Consider the following 9,846-nt stretch of genomic DNA (forward strand, 5'->3'; position numbering starts at 1 on the left):
CAGATATTTTCCAGATACGTATATGACACGCAATTTGACGTATCTATTTCTACGCGTACCTTTTTTTTTTAAAGAAAAAAGACAAGCAACTCATCTAATCTTTCCCAATCTAAAACTAGACAATCTATTTAAAAAACTCACTACTTGAGTCCAAAACTAAAACAAAAAAAATAAATAAAAGACCAAACCCTGAATAATCTAATCTTCATCTTCACATTTGAGTCCCCACAAAGTCCACCAAAATATAAACAATTTGAATATCTTCAACAATTCAATGAAGAAGTTCTTCGTTTATCTTCATACTTCTCTCTCTAATCTTCTTCTTCTTCTTTGCAATACGAGTCACTCTTCTATTACATTTTATTAACTATTGTACTTCAACATCTTAGATGTTGTTTTTTTTTTGTATTGTATTTCAGTGTTTGTATTCTATTTTGTGTTATTGTATTAACTTGTATGTTAAATTTATCTATATCCTAGATTTTTTTAAGAAAAAGAAAACCGTTAACGTATCAGTATCTTCGTTTTTTAGAAATATATTTATATAGAAAAATGATGTATCCTTAGACGTATCTATATCTTAGTTTTTTAAAAATTGATGAATCGCCGTATCCGATCGTATCTGTATCATTAACCGTATCTGTGTCTGTACTTCATAGCTTCTATATATACATAATTATAGCTTTAAGGATAAGTAAGTTTATTCTTATTCTCAAATCCTAAAGCTTCCACACTATATTTCAATTAATTAAGGGGCTATTTGGGGCGTTGAGTTGAGATAGAATGTCTGAAGTTCATATGTCTGTGGAGTTCATATGTCTGTGGAATTCATATATTTGTGGAGTTTATATGTTTGTGTTTGGGGTGCAGAGTTATTTAGTCTGAGTTCATATGTCTACATTTGGGGTGCAAAGTTGAGTTCATATGTTTGGGTATCTGATGCAGCTTTTTGAACTCTAAATAATATACTTTTATGATTACTATTTTTGTTTAGAAATTTTTTTATTCAATAATTCTACCCATCTTTGTTTGAATAAAATATGGATGGTAATTTTTTCTTTTAATTTTTAGAACTTTTCTTTCTTTCTTTATTTTTTGGGCAATGAACAACAATTAACCCATTACATTTCTTGTAGATACATGGTTAAATAAAATGAGAAACTAAAGCGAAATCAAAACTTTCTAACCAATTTTTCTTCATGAATTTCATTATGATGCGTTCTGTTAATGCGATGAAATAATGGTGTAGAATACGATAGTGAAATATGCGTTGTGCATGCAAGTTTTCTCAACAAGATCCAAGTATAAATCCTATTAAGTTGCCTGGTAAGCCCAGGGTCAAACACAGGGACTAAGGATACAATATGCGATGGTAGTTTTCGATTACTTTGCAGTAACAAATAAAACAATGTGTTGGTTGGTATGTTGTTGAAATATAAAGTTTATGTGGCGGAGTTGAGAAAAGAGTTAATAATACAAAAGATGTGGTGAGTATACGGGGGAACGGGTTGAGAAGGGATTTAACTAACACTTCCTAGGATTGCGTTCATGTTATGTGATCATGCTACATACATACAACAGCAAGTCATCTCTCAATGCAAATGCTACGACTTTTAATTTTAGAACGCATGCGATGTATATGATAGTGTCTATAGGACTTACATCTAAGCCTCTATTCTTGTCTATGTGATGATGAATGGCACACACATACACAAGACGGTTGCATACTACCATAACCTATCTCTAGGGTGCATGCGATGCATGTTGGCAAATAGAGCTTATCTCTAAGTCTCTATCTCTCGCTTATACAGATCTAATCTTGCTCTCGTAAGTCTAGATTCTAACCTAGTTCTCTCAAGTCTTAGGTTCTTTCTTTAGACTCTCTCTCGAGTAGCTCTAAAGGGGTGATGGACGCAACATAAGACAAGATGATCGTATGCAATGAAGATCCTAGGTCATGTTAGCTAAGTACTTCTCAACCCATTCGACAGTTTTAACTACTCATGCATATTTTAAAGAGAGTGAACAGATATAGAAATGCAATTTCCATTCTATATATGAAATCGAAGTACAGAATGACAATGTGAAATAAAGATAAAGAGTTTGGTAGTAATTTCTTGCTTCCCAAGGCTTTTACACCGTTATTCTCTACTCTACTCAAAAGATATTCTTGCTCTCGCAAGAGTCGGCCCTCTCTCCATTTTCCATACTCCCTGGCACTCTCTCGAGCTGACCAGGATGATCTTCCAGCGTCTTCTCCCTTTTCTCACTTCCGTCTTCTAAGTATAAGAAAACTAAGAACAAGGCTAACTATCGTCTATATTGTGAACTCTCTAAACTGTGCGAACTCCTTCAATGAAGGTGGCCTTTGGTATTTATAGAGCTTCAGGGTGAAAAGCTTTTTCTCTCATATGATTGCACTGAGGGATGACATTAATTCTCCGTCTGATGCGCCGAATAATTATCACTGAAAAATTGAGTGTACTTGCTACAGTGTCGTTAACGGCTTGTCAATTTAATTCGGAGTCGACCGTCATCAGCTTTCTGTCCCATCGTGATTTATTAAGCTTTCACCTTGATGCGCCGACTTTATGTGGCCACCTTCTTGAGCAGATTTTTGCCAGCGCATATGATCGCATAGCCTTGCGGTCGCAATCTCTTAATGCGCGCGGACGTTAATTTCTTCGGATCTCATTTCTGGCTTGCACCAACGTATTTTCTACACAAAATACATAAGTTAGCTGTTTTAATATGATGGACGCATGCGATCGCAATGTTGTGAACTTAATACTTTTGAACGTAATATAGTATATTTTTACCATCGCAATCCTGCATTGTTTTATATCTTTGCGCTGTAATAACGTGCATTTCTGCCCGTTATCACATTACCATTTTCTTCTTTTTTTACTTCATCCTATTGTTGCTTTATATTTTTACTATGTCATGTATTTTTTTTAATTATATCTCTCCCATCATCGTAATAATCAATGTTGTCACTATATTTCTTCAACAGTTTCACTTTCATTTCCTCTAAATTTGGAGGATCATCAGAAAACAAATCTCTATTTTTCACTAGTTCTTACTTGAAAATGTTCTAGAAAAAAAAATTATTTTATGGATTTTTTTGTTATATGTTACATACTTTTCAACTACAACATACTTTTTGTCTAAGTATTCTTAACACTCATTTGATATGTGAATTCATTACGTACAACTATTACACTTAATGTAGATAAAATAATATATTTTATATAATCAACAACCCTACAACATACTTTAATAGTCATTAGTCTTATAGTAGTCAGAAGTGGTTGTCAAAGTTGATTATCGAAGATGTTTTTTGCTAGAGTTTATAGCCGGAGGTGGTTGTTGGAGCCTAAAGTTGGTCACATGAAGGTGTATTGGAGTTGGTTGTTGAAGTTTGTCATCGAAGGTAGTTTTCGAATCTCGGAGTTGGGTGGGCGAAAGTGATCATCAAATATGATTTTCGCTGGAGATTGTAGTCAGAGTGACTGTAGGAGCCCAAAGTTAGTCGCTTGAAGATGGTATTAGAGTTGGTTGTCAGAGTTTTTCGCCGAAGGTGGTTGTCGAAGCTTTGAGTTGATCGTCAGATTTGCTTGCTCAAAAGTAATCATCAAAGGTGATTTTCATCGGAGTATGTAGTCGTAGGTGGTTGTTGAAGCCTACGAAGGTGGTTGTTGGAGTTTATCATTGGAGTTTGTTGTCGAAGCCAATTGGTCGTCGGAGTTGGTAGCGCGAAGGTGGTCGTCGAAGTTGAGTCATCGGAGGTGATTGTCGGAGTTGGTCGTGCGAAGTTTGTCGGAGCTAGGAGCTGGTCGCCAGAGCTGTCATTAGAGGTGGTTGTTGGAGTCCGAATTTCGTCGACGAAAGTGTCATCGGATGTGGTTGTCGGGGTCCGGAGTTGGTCGTCGGAGTTTTCATCGGAGGTGGTTGTTGGAGTCCAGAGTTGGTTGTCGGAGTTGTCATCAGAGGTGGTTTTCGGAGTTCGGAGTTAGTTCTCGGAGTGTGATAGTGGCCGATGGGTGGAGCCATTGAAAACATGAAAATAAGTGAGAGTTAGGGTGAGTTGGTAAAATATACCAACTTAACTCCACCAACATTTAAAGTTGGTAGGCCAAACAATGAGTTGATATATTATACCAACTCAACTCAACGCATGTTGGTGAGCCAAATCCTCCCTAAATGTGTGTCAAGCACCACATTAATAGGTTTCACTTTCGTTTACTAGATATTTTACAACGTGCTTTGCACTTAATATTTCATTTCATATGATGATATATTAAAATTAACAATTAAAGCAAACTAATGAATTTTGAATAGAATTAACAAATAAAGAAATAAAACAAAAATGGAATAGTATTTCAAAATGGTAACTGAATATGAATAAATATTTAGAATGTTAAAAAAAAAAAAAAAAGCAATGATATAGTTATGAAAGAAAAAAAATCAATGATTGTAAGTGACGAACATGAAAGCATCATACAAATACTTAAAATTTTCATATCATTAAAAAGAAAATAATAATACTAAATAATTCTCCTCATATCATAATGCAACTTTAGTAAATCAAAATTATTATATTCTAATTTGAGAAACTTTAAAATTTTAAAATTAGAAACTTTTTCGAGAATACAAAAGCAAACAAAGAAGATAAATTGAATTTTTATTAAAAAAAAGAAGGAAAAAGGAGGTGTACCTTTATATATATATATATATATATATATATATATATATTTATAAAATGAAATATTGGTGCATCTTTCACTTTGAAAACATAAAGAAATGGAAATATTTTGGTTAAGAAAGGTAGACAAGTGTCACGCCCCCTATAAAAAGACCTTAAATTTTTCGCAAAAGATCTCCTTAGCATAAGCCAAGAGGAGCCTCAAAATCTCGTAACGTCCCAAGCCATAAAGACCCAACACCTATGTGTGCCACGTTAGGCATGCATATGCGTGCACGCCATGCCAGGCGTGCGCATTAGAGATAATGCGCATGCATCCTCGCACGCGACTAGCCACATGCGCCCCTCATCAGCGCATCCCTGCTATTATGTGCATGTTGCCTATGTTCCAATCACACGACAAAGGCTCTAGACACCTTGTCCATGTCTTAGAAGAGCCTAGAAGCTTCTAAAGAATGCTGGATGGTACCAGCACATATGCCAAGTGCCTAGATGACCCAAGACAAGCCTAGAAGGCTCTAGAGGGCGCTAATGCATACGAGAAGAATCTAGACGATGCTGGAAGGCCTTAGAAAAATTTGGACACCTCTGGAAGATTCTAGAACGAGCTGGGTGAGTCTAGACAAGGCAATAATAGTCAAGGATGGGAAGGTGCTAGGAGACTTCGGACATGTTCAGAGAATTTTAGAAGGCCCTGGTATGTGCTTAGATGCCTGTAGAAAGGTCTAGTTAGGCCCAAATGTATCAAGAAAGCTCTAGAAGAAGCCATAATCGACCTCCCTAGATTGGTTTAAGGCCTTAGGTCGGTGGAGGAATTCTTATAAATAGCCTTCAAAAGTCTCATTTATACATCATCGGTTGGAAGCTCAAGCAATACAACACCTACTCTCATGCCTACTTTTTCTTTGTCCCTTTCAATTTTCCTTGTGCCATAGTATAATTAAAACCACTATAAGGCTTATTTGGAGTGTTTTAGCTACCCAGCTCACCTAAGTTCCGCACGATCGGTTGTTGCAAACAATAACCACCTGATAGGTGGTATAAGAGCAACGATTTTGAGACCTAGGTACCCTTTCACACCATTGTTACACCTATGGCAACTGAGGATGGACATGCATCACCCGTTGAGCAAGTCATCGAGGGCCTCATCACTCGAGGACATAAGGAACATCACTCCCCAACCAAGTGCTCAAAATCTAAAGGTCAAGCTGTAAGAGAGCACGTTGATGCTCGCCTTACCAATCTTGAGCAAGGGTTGGAAGATGTTCAACTCACTGTTGGTAGTGACGATTATGATAGGTTAGTCTAAGAGAATGTCGAGAGCCCATGATATGATCGAGGAGCTTGGACAAGCATTTAGAAAGGAAATCAGTATGCTAACAACCGAGGTGGCCGACCTACGAAAGTTCGTCAAAGGTAAGATTAACGAACTTTACTCCTAAATAAATAATGTTCGAGCCAAGTATAGGACATCTCAAAATGCTAATGACCCGACCTCCACTAACAACATCCCTACTGCGTCCGGTGCGTCCGACCTTAAGGTGTCCAAGTCGGACACTTATAATGGCACTCGTAATGGCATAATGGTAGAAAATTTTCTATTTAGGCTCGAGCAATACTTGAAGCTCTAAGGATGCTCGATGATAGTGCTCGAATAAGCAATGCACCCAAGTTCATACGGGATGTTGCCTAATTATGGTGGCAAAGGAAACATGCTGAGCATGAATGAGGGTTGTGCAATATCAGTACGTGTGAACAATTCAAAACAGAGCTTTAAAAACACTTTGTCCCTTACAATGCGAATATGGAGGTATGAGGTAAGCTTAGATACTTGAGACAAACTGGCAGCATCCTTGACTATGTCAAAGAGTTCACAACTCTCATGCTTGAGATAGAGGACCTATCCGAGAAGGATGCCCATTTTCCACTTTAAAGATGACTTAAAGGATTGAGCTAGGGTAGAGTTGGATAGGAGAGATGTCCAGACACTCGACAATGCTATTGCTGTTGTTGAGACGCTCGTTGATTACTCCTCCCAGAACAAGAGGAATAAGCTTGGTCCAAGCAAAAGTGGGGGAGACAAGTCCTATCAAAGAAAGGATCATCATAAGAAGGATGGAGGTAACTCAAAGGCCTTACATGGCAATCATAGAAGCCCCACAAAAAAGGTCAGTCCTTTAAACCTCTTAAGCCATGCTTCATATGTGATGAACCTCATTGTACAAGAGAATGTACAAACTGAAAAGTTATGAATGCCCTTGTAGCCAAGCTCAATGAGGCAAATGAATAAGTAAAAGAGGCCATGATGGGGTCATTACACTTGGACTAAAACTCCAGTGAGAACAAATATATAATGTTGAGATACATAATGGAAAAAATACAATAAACTAGGGCATCTACAATACCATAGACATTCTCTCACTTGCCCTAGATTACACTACTTGGAGTTCTAGTCCAACTTGGTGGCCCTCGAAAACTTTAGCCGAGAGGGCCTTGGTGAATGGATCAGCAAGGTTGTCTTCAGAGGCTATCTTTGTGACGAGCACATCTCCTCTGTATATGATCTCCCAGATGAGATGGTACTTTCGTTCAATGTGTTTTCTATGCTTGTGACTTTTGGGTTCCTTTGAGTTAGCAATTGCACCACTATTGTCACAATATAGTGTGTGTGATAGGCAGGTGCATATTTGGAACGACTTCCAAATCAACTAAGAATTTGCGTAGCCATACTGCTTCCTTAGCAGTTTCGCATGCAGCCACGTATTCTGCTTCCATGGTGGAGTCAGTGATACAACTTTGCTTGATGCTTCTTCAAACTATAGCTCCTCTTTTAAGAGTGAAAATTGATCCTAAAGTAGATTTTCTGGAATCTACACCTGTCTAAAAATTAGAATCAGTGTATCCCGTAAGGATCAAATCCTTAGGTCCATACACAAGCATATAGTCCCTTGTTCTCCTAAGATACTTGAGGATATTTTTTACAGTGGTCCAATGACTATGTCCAGGATTAGATTGGAACCTGCTGACGATTCCAATAGAAAAACATATGTCGGGACGTGTACACAACATAGCGTATATCAAACTTCTAACTGTAGAAGCATATGGAATTCGTTCATCTCCTCAACCTCTTGAGGTGTCTTAGGACATTGTTCCTTCGACAAATGAATTCCATGCCTGAAAGGTAATAAACCTTTCTTGGAATTTTGCATATTATACCTTGATAACATCTTATCAATATAAGATGCCTGAGACAGTGCTAATGTTCTATTCTTTCAGTCTCAAAAGATCTGTATTCCTAAAACATATTGAGCATCACCCAAATCTTTCATTTGAAACTGTGATGCTAACTATCTCTTTACGTCAGCAAGAAAACATGTCTCATTCCCAATGAGCAAGATATCATCAATGTATAGAACTAAGAATGCTACAATTTTGTTGACTATCTTCTTTATACACAAGGTTCGTCAACGTTCTGTTCAAAGCCATAAGATTTGATCATAGTGTCAAATCTTATATTCTAGGATTTGGACACTTGTTTCAATCCATAAATGAATCGATTAAGCTTACAGACTTTCTGTTCCTGTCCTCTTTCGACGAACCCCCCTGGTTGAGACATAAAAATACTCTCATCAAGATAGCTGTTCAGAAAAGCTGTCTTGACATCCATTTGCCATATTTCATAGTCATAATATATGAAAATGGCAAGAAGTATTCTTATTGATTTAATCATGGCAACAGGAGAAAAAGTTTCTTCATAATCAACTCTTTCTCTTTAGGTAAAACCTTTTGCCAGAGCTTAGCTTTATAGGTCTATACCTTACCAGTTTGGTCTCGTTTTCTCTTGTAGATCCACTTACAACCTATAGGTTTAACACCTTGTGGTTGATCTATAAGTTCCCAGATTGAGTTGAAGTATATAGACTCCATTTCATCGTCCATGACTTTTATCCATTGTTCCTTGTCAACATCTTCCATTGCCTTCTTAAAGGTTAATAGATCCTCTAACCATCATCTTGCATGATGTTTTGAGTTTCTGTTAAACCCATGTAGTGTTCAAGTTGTTGAATAACCCTCCCACTACGACGAGGCATTCCCAACTCTTGGGATGGACGTGACGGGATAACAACCGTTGTTGATGGACCAGCTTGATCAACAACTCTTGTTGATTTTTCTGTAGTATCTTTAGACAGTTCTTGCAATATTAGTTTACTACGAGGTAGATGATTTTTAATATGATCCTCTTCCAAGAAAGTTGCATTTTTCGATACAAACACTTTATCTTCTTGGGGATCATAAAAGTATCCTCCTTTTGTTTCCATGGGATATCCTACAAATAGGTATAATTTCGAACGTGTTTCCAATTTTTTAGGATTTTGTACCAACATGTGTGCTGGACAACCCTAGATGCAGAAATGACGTAAACTTGCTTTACGTCATTTCCATAATTGATATGGTGTTTCTGAAACACTTTTGGATGGAACAACGTTCAGAATATAAACTGCAGTCTGTACTGCATATCCCCAAAAGGATTGAGGTAATTGAGCCTAACTCATCATAGACCGAACCATGTCTAACAAGGTTTGATTTCTCCTTTTTGCAACACCGTTTTGTTGTGGTGTTCCAGGTGCTGTGAGTTAGGATTGAATTCCATGATCTACTAGATAGTTCTGGAATTGTAAATCCATATACTCACTACCTCGATCAGATCGAAGTGTTTTCATTCTTTTACTTAATTGATTTTCAGTCTCAACCTTAAATTCTTTGAACTTTTCAAGAGTTTCAGAATTGTGACTGATTAAGTAAATATAGCCATATCGAGAGTAATCGTTAATAAAACTGACAAAGTACTGATATCCTCCTCGAGCTTTAACATTCATCGGACCACAAAGGTTTGAATGTATAAGTTCAAGAGGTTCTTTGGCACGAAGACCTTTGTCAGAAAAAGATTTTTTTCGTCATTTTTCCCTCAAGACAAGATTCACATGAAGGTAGGGAGCTGTCTTCTAACTTATTTAGATGACCTTTTTTACTAATCTCTCGATCATGTTGAGATTAATGTTACCAAGCCTGAGGTGCCAAAGATAGGCGTTAGGAGAAATTTCTCGCTTTTTATTATGAGTTTCAGCGGTTTTAAACATCTC

The sequence above is a fragment of the Benincasa hispida genome, chromosome 12, assembly GCF_027475165.1.
Source record: "Benincasa hispida cultivar pf3 chromosome 12, pf3_genome.v1.1, whole genome shotgun sequence".
NCBI lineage: Eukaryota > Viridiplantae > Streptophyta > Magnoliopsida > Cucurbitales > Cucurbitaceae > Benincasa > Benincasa hispida.